Here is a 10704-nt window from a genome sequence, read left to right on the forward strand (position 1 = left end):
TCCATCTGAAGATCCTTTTCAGTTCTTAACTGAATTCTTGCAGATATGTGATACTGTAAAGACTAATGGAATAGATCCTGAAGTCTACAGGCTCATGCTTTTCCCTTTTGCTGTAATAGACAGAGCTAGATTATGGTTGGATTCTCAACCCAAAGATAGCCTGAACTCTTGGGATAAGCTGGTCACGGCTTTCTTAGCCAAGTACTTTCCTCCTCAAAAGCTGAGCAAGCTTAGAGCGGATGTTCAAACCTTCAGACAGAAAGAAGGTGAATCCCTCTATGAAGCTTGGGAAAGATACAAACAGTTGACCAAAAAGTGTCCTTCTGACATGCTTTCAGAATGGACCATCCTGGATATATTCTATGATGGTTTATCTGAGCTATCAAAGATGTCACTGGACACTTCTGCAGGTGGATCCATTCACCTAAAGAAAACACCTGCAGAAGCTCAAGAACTCATTGACATGGTTGCTAATAACCAGTTCATGTACACTTCTGAAAGGAATCCTGTGAGTAATGGGACGCCTATCAAGAAGGGAGTTCTTGAGGTTGATACTCTGAATGCCATATTGGCTCAGAACAAAATATTGACTCAGCAAGTCAATATGATCTCTCAGAGTCTGCATGGAATGCAAGCTGCATCCAACAGTACTCAAGAGGCATCTTCTAAAGAGGAAGCCTATGATCCTGAGAACCCTGCAATAGCAGAGGTAAATTATTTAGGTGAACCTTATGGAAACACCTATAACTCAACATGGAGAAATCATCCAAATTTCTCATGGAAGGATCAGAAGCCTCAACAAGGCTTTAACAATGGTGGAAGAAACAGGTTTAGCAATAGCAAACCTTTTCCATCATCAACTCAGCAACAGACAGAGAACTCTGAACAAAATGCTTCTAATTTAGCAAATCTAGTCTCTGATCTATCTAAGGCCACTGTAAGTTTCATGAATGAAACAAGGTCCTCCATTAGAAATCTGGAAGCACAAGTGGGCCAGCTGAGTAAAAGGATCACTGAAATCCCTCCTAGTACTCTCCCAAGCAATACAGAAGAGAACCCAAAAGGAGAGTGCAAGGCCATTGACACAAGCGCCATGGCCGAACCTGTAAGGAAAGGAGAGGACGTGAATCCCAAGGAGGAAGACCTCCTGGGACGTCCAGTGATCAATAAGGAGCTTCCCTCTGGGGAACCAAAGGACTCTGAGGCTCATCTAGAGACCATAGAGATTCCATTGAACCTCCTTATGCCCTTCATGAGCTCTGATGAGTATTCCTCTTCTGAAGAGAATGAGGATGTCACTGAAGAGCAAACTGCCAAGTTTCTTGGTGCAATCATGAAGCTGAATGCCAAATTATTTGGCATTGATGCTTGGGAAGTTGAACCTCCCTTGTTCATCAATGAACTAAGTGATCTGGATCAACTGACATTGCCTCAGAAGAGACAGGATCCTGGAAAGTTCATAATACCCTGTACCATAGGCACCATGATCTTTAAGGCTCTGTGTGACCTTGGTTCAGGAATAAACCTCATGCCCCTCTCTGTAATAGAGAAACTGGGAATCTATGGGGTGCAAGCTGCTAAAATCTCATTAGAGATGGCAGACAGCTCAAGAAAACAGGCTTATGGACAAGTAGAGGACGTGTTAGTAAAGGTTGAAGGCCTTTACATCCCTGCTGATTTCATAGTCCTGGATACTGGAAAGGAAGAGGATGAATCCATCATCCTAGGAAGACCTTTCTTGGCCACAGCAAGAGCTGTGATTGATGTTGACAGAGGTGAAATAGTCCTTCAATGGAATGAGAACTCCCTTGTATTCAAAACTCAAGGATCTCCCTCTGCAACCATGGAGAGGAAGCAAGAAAAGCTTCTCTCCAAGCAGAGTCAACCAGAGCCCCCACAGTCAAACTCTAAGTTTGGTGTTGGGAGGCCACAACCAAACTCTAAGTTTGGTGTTGAACTCCCATATCCAAACTCTAAGTTTGGTGTTGGAGAGTCGCAACAAAGCTCTGCACATCTGTGAGGCTCCATGAGAGCCCACTGTCAAGCTATTGACATTAAAGAAGCGCTTGTTGGGAGGCAACCCAATGTTTATCTAATTCTTATTTTTTTGTTTTCTTAGGTTCATGATCATGTGGAGTCACAAAATAAACAAAAAAATCAAAAACAGAATCAAAAACAGCAGAAGAAAAATCACACCCTGGAGGAGCATCTGTCTGGCGTTCAAACGCCAGAACAGAGCATAGTTCTGGCGCTGAACGCCCAGAATGGGAGCATTCTGGCGCTGAACGCCCAGAACAAGCATGGTTCTGGCGTTCAACGCCAGAAATGGCAGCAAATGGGCGTTGAACGCCCAAAATGGGCACCAACCTGGCGCTGAACGCCCAGAGTTGTGTGCAAGGGCATTTTGCATGCCTAAATTGGTGCAGGGATGTAAATGCCTTGACACCTCAGGATCTGTGGACCCCACAGGATCCCCACCTACCTCATCATCTCTCTTCCCATTCATGATCATCCCTTCTGTTTTCCATTTACCACTCACATCCATACACCCACTACCTTCAAAATTCAACATCTCTCAACCACCCAATCCCACCCATATGGCCGAATACACACTCCCAACCATCTCCTCCATATCTTCTTCTTATTCTTCTATTCTTTCTTCTTTTGCTCGAGGGCGAGCAACATTCTAAGTTTGGTGTGGTAAAAAGCATAGCTTTTTTGTTTTTTTTCCATAACCATTGATGGCACCTAAGGCCAGAGAAACCTCTAGAAAGAGGAAAGGGAAGACAAAAGCTTCCATCAAGGGTCTATAGCTCAGTGGTAGAACATTTGACTGCAAATCAAGAGATCCCTGAGATACCTCAGGGGATACATTTTCTTCCACACAATTATTGGAAGCAACTAAGGGTGGAACATCAAAAGCACTCCATCACCCTTCATGAAATCAGAGAAGATCTAAAAGCAATGAAGGAGGAGCAGCAGAGACAAGGAAGAGACATAGAAGAGCTCAAGGACATCACTAAGGTGGACTCATTCCTCGTTCTTACTTTCTCTGTTTTTCATTTTCTATGTTATGTGCTTATCTATGTTTGTGTCTTCATTACATGATCATTAGTAGTAGTAACTATGTCTTAAAGTTATAAATGTCCTATGAATCCATCACCTCTCTTAAAAAAAAATGTTTTAAATCAAAAGAACAAGAAGTACATGAGTTTTGAATTTATCCTTGAACTTAGTTTAATTATATTGATGTGGTGACAATGCTTCTTGTTTTCTGAATGTATGCTTGAACAGTGCATATGTCTTTTGAAGTTGTTGTTTAAGAATGTTAAATATGTTGGCTCTTGAAAGAATGATGACTAGGAGACATGTTATTTGATAATCTGAAAAATCATAAAAATGATTCTTGAAGCAAGAAAAAGCAGCAAAGAACAAAGCTTGCAGAAAAAAAAAAGGCGAAAAAAATATGGAAAGAAAAAGAAAAAGCAAGCACAAAAAGCCAATAACCCTTAAAACCAAAAGGCAAGGGCAAATAAAAAGGATCCCAAGGCTTTGAGCATCAGTGGATAGGAGGGCCTAAAGGAATAAAATCCTGGTCTAAGCGGCTAAACCAAGCTGTCCCTAATCATGTGCTTGTGGCGTGTAGGTGTCAAGTGAAAACTTGAGACTGAGCGGTTAAAGTCAAGGTCCAAAGCAAAAAAAGAGTGTGCTTAAGAACCCTGGACACCTCTAATTGGGGACTTTAGCAAAGCTGAGTCACAATCTGAAAAGGTTCACCCAATTATGTGTCTGTGGCATTTATGTATCCGGTGGTAATACTGGAAAACAAAGTGCTTAGGGCCACGGCCAAGACTCATAAAATAGCTGTGTTCAAGAATCATCATACTGAACTAGGAGAATCAATAACACTATCTGAACTCTGAGTTCCTATAGATACCAATCATTCTGAACCTCAATGGATAAAGTGAGATGCCAAAACTATTCAAGAGGCAAAAAGCTATAAGTCCCACTCATATGATTGAAGCTCTGTTTCATTGATAGTTTGGAATTTATAGTATATTCTATTCTTTTTATCCTATTTTGATTTTCAGTTGCTTGGGGACAAGCAACAATTTAAGTTTGGTGTTGTGATGAGCGGATAATTTATACGCTTTTTGACATTGTTTTTAGTATGTTTTTAGTAGGATCTAGTTACTTTTAGGGATGTTTTTAATAGATTTTGTGTTAAATTCACATTTCTGGACTTTACTATGAGTTTGTGTGTTTTTCTGTGATTTCAGTTATTTTCTGGCTGAAATTGAGGGACTTGAGCAGAAATCAGATTCAGAGGTTGAAGAAGGACTGCTGATGCTGTTGGATTCTGACCTCCCTGCACTCAAAGTGGATTTTCTGGAGCTACAGAACTTGAAATGGCGCGCTTCCAATTGCGTTGGAAAGTAGACATCCAGGGCGTTCCAGCAATATATAATAGTCCATACTTTGGCCAAGAATTGACGACGTAAACAGGCGTTCAACGCCAGCCTTCTGCCCAAATCTGGCGTCCAGCGCTAGAAAAGAATCCAAAACCAAAGTAGAACGCCCAAACTGGCACAGAAACTGGCGTTCAACTCCACAAATGGCCTCTGCACGTGTAACACTCAAGCCCAAGCCCAAGCACACACCAAGTGGGCCCCGGAAGTGGATTTATGCATTAATTACTTACTCATGTAAACCCTAGTGACTAGTTTATTATAAATAGGACCTTTTACCATTGTATTTGGCATCTTTGGACGCCTGGTTCTTAGATCAGAGGGGCTGGCCTCTCGGCCATGCCTGGACCTTCACTTATGTATTTTCATACGGTAGAGTTTCTACACTCCATAGATTAAGGTGTGGAGCTCTGCTATTCCTCAAAGATTAATGCAAAGTACTACTGTTTTCTATTCAATTCTTCTTATTTCGCTTCTAAGATATCCATTCGCACCTAAGAACGTGATGAAGGTGATGATTATGTGTGACGCTCATCATCCTTCTCCCTTATGAACGCGTGCCTGACAAACACTTCCGTTCTACATGAAATAAGCTAGAATGAGTATCTCTTAGATCTCCTAACCAGAATCTTCGTGGCGTAAGCTAGAATGATGGCGGCATTCAAGAGAATCCGGAAGGTCTAAACCTTGTCTGTGGTATTCTGAGTAGGATTCAATGATTGAATGACTGTGACGAGCTTCAAACTCGTGAGTGCTGGGCGTTAGTGACAGACGCAAAAGGAGGGTGAATCCTATTCCAGCATGATCGAGAACCGACAGATGAATAGCCGTGCCGTGACAGGGTGCGTGAGCATATGATTCACTGAGAGGAGGGGATGTAGCCACTGACAACGGTGATGCCCTTGCATACAGCCAGCCATGGAAAGGAGTAAGACTGATTGGATGAAGATAGCAGGAAAGCAGAGGTTCAGAGGAACGAAAAGCATCTCCATTAGCTTATCTGAAATCCCTGCCAATGAATCTACATAAGTATCTCTATCCCTTTTATTGTTTATTTCAATCTAATAAAATATCATGTTTAAATCCGCCTGACTGAGATTTACAAGGTGACCATAGCTTGCTTCAAGCCAAAAATCTCTGTGGGATCGACCCTTACTCACGTAAGGTTTATTACTTGGACGACCCAGTACACTTGCTGGTTAGTTGAATGGAGTTGTGTCCACACATAGTAAAGAGCCATAATAATGATTCCATACAATAACAAAGAGTACTACATTAATGTGATCACAATTTCGTCCACCAGGAAGCAAAGGAGATTGAACTGATGCAGCTAAAGCAAGGTTCTTTGTCTGTGGCAGATTATACAAGCAAATTTGAAGAACTTTGTAGGTTCTCTAGGGCGTGTCAGGGTGCCCCAGAAACCTATGAAAGTTGAAAGTGTATTACGTATCAAAGGGGTTTGAAGTACGACATCATGACTGCTGGGGCTCCTATGGAGATTCGTATTTTCTCTGATTAGGTGAACAAGGCAAGAGTGGTTGAAGAATACGCGAAAATGGTAGCCTCGTCAAAGGAGACTTCTGGAGAAAATACTAGTAGGGAGTGTGACGATCACCTTGGACCAAGGGGACATAACTTTAAAAGAAATGAACACACTCCTCAACATCTGCGAGGTCAAGGGGATTTCAGAAAGAACAACAACGCTCAGTTCCACATGGCAAAGGGAGATGGTTGATGCTACACTTGCTAAGGACTTCCATAGAGGAAGGAACCGAGGTGTGGGTAAAAGTCAGCAACCAGGCCGTGTGTTTGCTTTGGAGGCACGTGAGGCGACGGGGTTGGATCCTCTAACGAGAGGTAAGCGTATGCTTTGAGTCTTATATTACCTGGACCTAAGGTTAGTTTGGTTCTATATTTTGTAAAGTCGTCGTTAGAATTTCAAGAGCTTAGAGTTTTGTTGGAAGTAAACCATGGGGAAAGGAGGATTCTAGCAGCGGTAGCCGAGGATTTCAGACTTGTGATGACGAATGATCTGAGTTGGCGTGCCAGAATGCTTACCAGGTATGACTAGAAGTCTTGGCGGTTCCCTGTGTGGGTGATAGGTGCGGTTTAGCACTAGTGGCAACGGAAATACCGACTAACGTCCTTGCGGTTTTTAACTATGATTTTTGCTGTTTTAAGATTTAGAGTGATTTTCAAATCTGGTTTGGAGCTTTGGTTTAACTGATTTGGTTTTGAAACTAGGATTTGAACTTTTGATCAAATGATACGATTTAAAAAGGAAGGTGGGTTGTGTGATTTTAATAACTTGTGATTTTGGTTTGCAAATTTATCTTATAAAAAAGGGATTCAAATTGAAAGGTTTTGATTTAAGAATAAATAAATTTTTGAGCCTTTTAAAAAAGCTTTCATAATGAACTGGTTTAGATTGAACTTGTTTTCACAGCTTTGCAAAACGTTACAAAAGTAGCCTTTGGCTTTGAAACTACGTCGAAAATTCTTGGTTTGGAAGATATTGTTTAAAAAGAAAAGTGAGTTCTCCGATTATGTACATTTGTGAATTTGGTTTCCAAAGTATCTTATCGAAAGGAATTTAAAATGAAAAGTTTTATTTAAGAAAACTGTGATTTTAAGTGTTTGACTTACTAGTAAATAATTTTTGACTCCTTTAAAAGAGCTTTAGCAATGAACTCATTTAAAATGAACTTGTTTTGAAGGTTTTGGAAACATATTACCAAAAATCGGTAATTGTTTTAAGGAAACTTTTGGATTCTTGATGACAATAATCAGAGTGACGCAGCGAAAAGCGAGAGGGAACATCGACACAGCAGGGCGCTTTGACGGGGATATATCGTGTAACTCGGATTTTTGAGGGTGAAAATCTTTTTAAGGAGGGGAGGATGTAAGAACCTGAGTTTTCACATAAAACCATTTTAATAAAGTAATTTTAGTGCCCGAAATAGATTCAAAATTTAGAAGTTTTAATTTGAAAATATAAATGTGAAATTTGATTTCAGTGAATTTTTCTAAGTTGGAAAATGTATTTTCTTTCGAAAAATTTCTGTGAAAATGCGTACTGGCGCTTAAGCTGGCAGTACAGGCTCTAGTCTATCCAGTACCGCGTAGTTTGAAAAATAATATTTTGAAAAGTGATTTATTGTTTCGAAAGGATAAAAATAATTTTGAATCGAAAACCGGTCACTAATCTTAAAGGTTTTGGCCCAAAGTGGGCCAAACGGACCAAAAATACTAACGGATTGGACCGGGCCCAAACCGGACCCAAGGTCCAACATATATAAGCTTCTTTAATGAGCTTTTCAGCTCATTTGCTCCCCAAAAAGAGAGAGGGGCTCTGGTAAGAGGGAAGCGAGGAAGAAGAGAGAGTGCACTATTCACCTCCATCTTTCGGGAGCCATAACTTTTGATCCGGAGCTCCGATTGACGAGCCGTTTAAGGCCACACGAAGCTCTCAACAAGCTCTACTTTTATATCTAAGCAAACACGGTAAGAAATCACGTCTCAGTTCCCAATTTCGTGCCCTAGTGATGGGATATTTTTGTGGAAGAAACGAATTTCTCCAAAACACCAAATCTAACTGGCAAGTGCACCGGGTCGCATCAAGTAATAATAACTCACGGGAGTGAGGTCGATCCCACAGGGATTGAAGGATTGAGCAATTTTAGTTTAGTGGTTGATTTAGTCAAGCGAATAAAGATTTGGTTGAGAGATTTGTGATTTGCAGAATTTAAATGGCATAGAAAGTAAAGGGAATGGGTAGTTTGCATGAAATTAAAGAGAACTGAAATTTAAAGTGCTGAATCTTAAAGAACAAGAAATTAAATGGCAGAAACTTAGAACGCAAGAAATGTAAATTGCAGAATCTTAAAGTGCAAGTAATGTAAATGGCTTGAATTGTAAAGGGAATTGGATTTGCAGAAATTAATCAAGGAAAAGTAAAATTGCAACAAGCAGAAAAGTAAAGAAGGACTTGAATTGAACCGGATCTTAAAACAGAAATGTAAATGAGCATGAAAATAGTAAACAGGGAATGGAAAATGGGAAATCCGGATCTCAGGACCCAAGAGACTAGAAAACCAAGTCTAGATCTCAATGCCTTCCTAGATCCAACAAGAACAATTGCAAAGGAAATGTAAATTGCAGAGAAAGTAGATGAAGAAGCAATTAACCGAAACTGAAATTCAATTAAGCAGAGAATTAGACAAGATCCCAAGGTGAGATTGAAACAGAAGTTCTTCAATTCTCCACCCAAGATCCGAAGCAAGAAAATTAAAGAGTGTTGGGCAAGAACAAGGAAGAAGAGAGATCAATTCTCCTCCCCAATTCTCTTGAATTAAAATAACAACGCTAGAATGTAAAAGTGAGCTCCCAATCAAACCAGAAAAGAAAGCTCTATGAAAACTAAAAAGGGAAGCCCCTTTAAAAACTTAAATCCTATGCTATTTATACACTTTCTTCAAATGGTCTTCAAGCCATCAATTGGGCCTTTGCTCTTGATGGAATTGGGTTGATAGAGGCCTTGGTTGATTGCTCTTAGAGTTTGGAGAAGAACCGAATTGAACCGGGTTGGAATCATGAAAGCTTGAGTAAAAGTTGGAGTAAAAGTTTGAGGCTAACTTTTACTCTAACTTTTCACATCAGCCACCCTTCTTTGCTGATACCAACGTTGGGGCAAAAGTTAGGGGTCAAACTTTTGCTCCAACGTTGGCCTCCCCTTGCACACTCATGGCGCCAACGTTAGCCAAAAAGTTAGAGGCTAACGTTGGCACAAACTTTTGCTCTCCAGGGTGTGTTTTTCATGCGCCAACGTTAGCCAAAAAGTTAGGGGCTAACATTGGCGCAAACTTTTGCTCTCCAGGGTGCTGATTTGTGATGCCAAAAGTTAGCCAAAAAGTTTGAGGCTAACTTTTGCTCCAGCTTTTTGCCCAAAAGTTAGCCAAAAAGTTTGAGGCTAACTTTTGCTCCAGCTTTTTGCCCAAAAGTTAGCCAAAAAGTTTGAGGCTAACTTTTAGTCCAGCTTTTTGCTTCCTGGTTCATTTTCAATTAATCCAAAAGTTTGAGCTAAAGTTTGAGGCAAACTTTTGCTCAAACCTTTTGTCCTCTCTTCCTCCTAACCATTCCTTCTTGCTTCAACCTTTCTCCAAGCTTTCTTCACCTATCATTAATCAACCAAACACATCAAAGCTATTCTCAAAATCATGAGATATTCATTCTTTCATAATATGTGACAATTATAGCATAAAACCTCATGAAATAGCATGAATTCATACATGGTTGATTAAATCAAAGGAAACATGAAAATCTACCCAATTGGCTTGCTTATGGCTCAAGAAAGTGCATAATTCAATTGAAAACTAAAGAAAAAAGCTAGTGAAACTAGGCTAAGATGACTTGTCATCACAACACCAAACTTAAAGCTTGCTTGTCCCCAAGCAGGAAATGAATTATGCTCAGAGGTTCTTTCAATTAAGACGGATTGAAGAACAACTTGTAAAGTCCTGTGAGTGAAGTGATCAAGTAACAGTGGGGTGAACTCTAAATTATATGCTCATGCAAGGGCTTCAGTGCTTACTAGTCCTCACATATTGGGAGTCTTAGGTCTTAGGATTTTCATCCAAATGGTATCATGGAGATCTCTTTATATGTAGTCACCTTGAAGCAGCTTGTAGTTTCTTTGCTTTGGCCTCGACTCTAAGTGTCATGTCTCAAAGTGGCTCTTTAGATAAGCTTTCAATCAATACTCCTAAACCAGTTGGTTTTAAGGTATTAGGTGTTAAAGCACCCCTAAGGATTTACTTGCTCAAGCCTCTTTCTTTGACACAACTCAACCACAAGCATTTACTAGGCTAACAACTCTTTGAGTTTTTTTCTTCTTTCTTTTTCTGCCTAGTAATTGATGCTCAGAGCCTTGGGCCATGTTCTTTTTGCTTTTGTATTTTCTTTATTTTCTTTTGTTTTGTTTGCTGCTTCTTGGATCAATAGATTTTTGAGAATCTCCACAATACTTCTTTGAACTTCATGTCCTGCCTATGAGCTCCCATGCAAGTTTTCACAAGCATGCAACCTCAATACATAATCATACAACTAGAACCACCACTTCTCCTAATCTTTTGCTTGCCTCAAAATTGTTTGATTCCTCAATCCTTCTTTTCAAAGAACTTTCATGTGATGCATTTTTTTTGAAATATTGAGTGCAAACAAGTTTTGGAGAGTATGA

The 10704-nt window shown here is 40.1% G+C and overlaps 1 non-coding gene across 1 annotated transcript; it reads right to left on the bottom strand.

Annotated features, from left to right (window-relative positions):
- Window positions 1–226: 226 nt before the first annotated feature.
- LOC148545421 (small nucleolar RNA R71) lies at window positions 227–334 on the bottom strand. Its single transcript, XR_015901365.1, has one exon. It is a non-coding gene; the product is annotated as a small nucleolar RNA R71 (small nucleolar RNA).
- Between the last annotated feature and the right edge of the window lie 10370 nt (window positions 335–10704).

This window comes from Arachis ipaensis, chromosome B9 (assembly GCF_059453495.1).
Source record: "Arachis ipaensis isolate K30076 ecotype BB chromosome B9, ASM5945349v1, whole genome shotgun sequence".
In the NCBI taxonomy this organism is placed as follows: domain Eukaryota; kingdom Viridiplantae; phylum Streptophyta; class Magnoliopsida; order Fabales; family Fabaceae; genus Arachis; species Arachis ipaensis.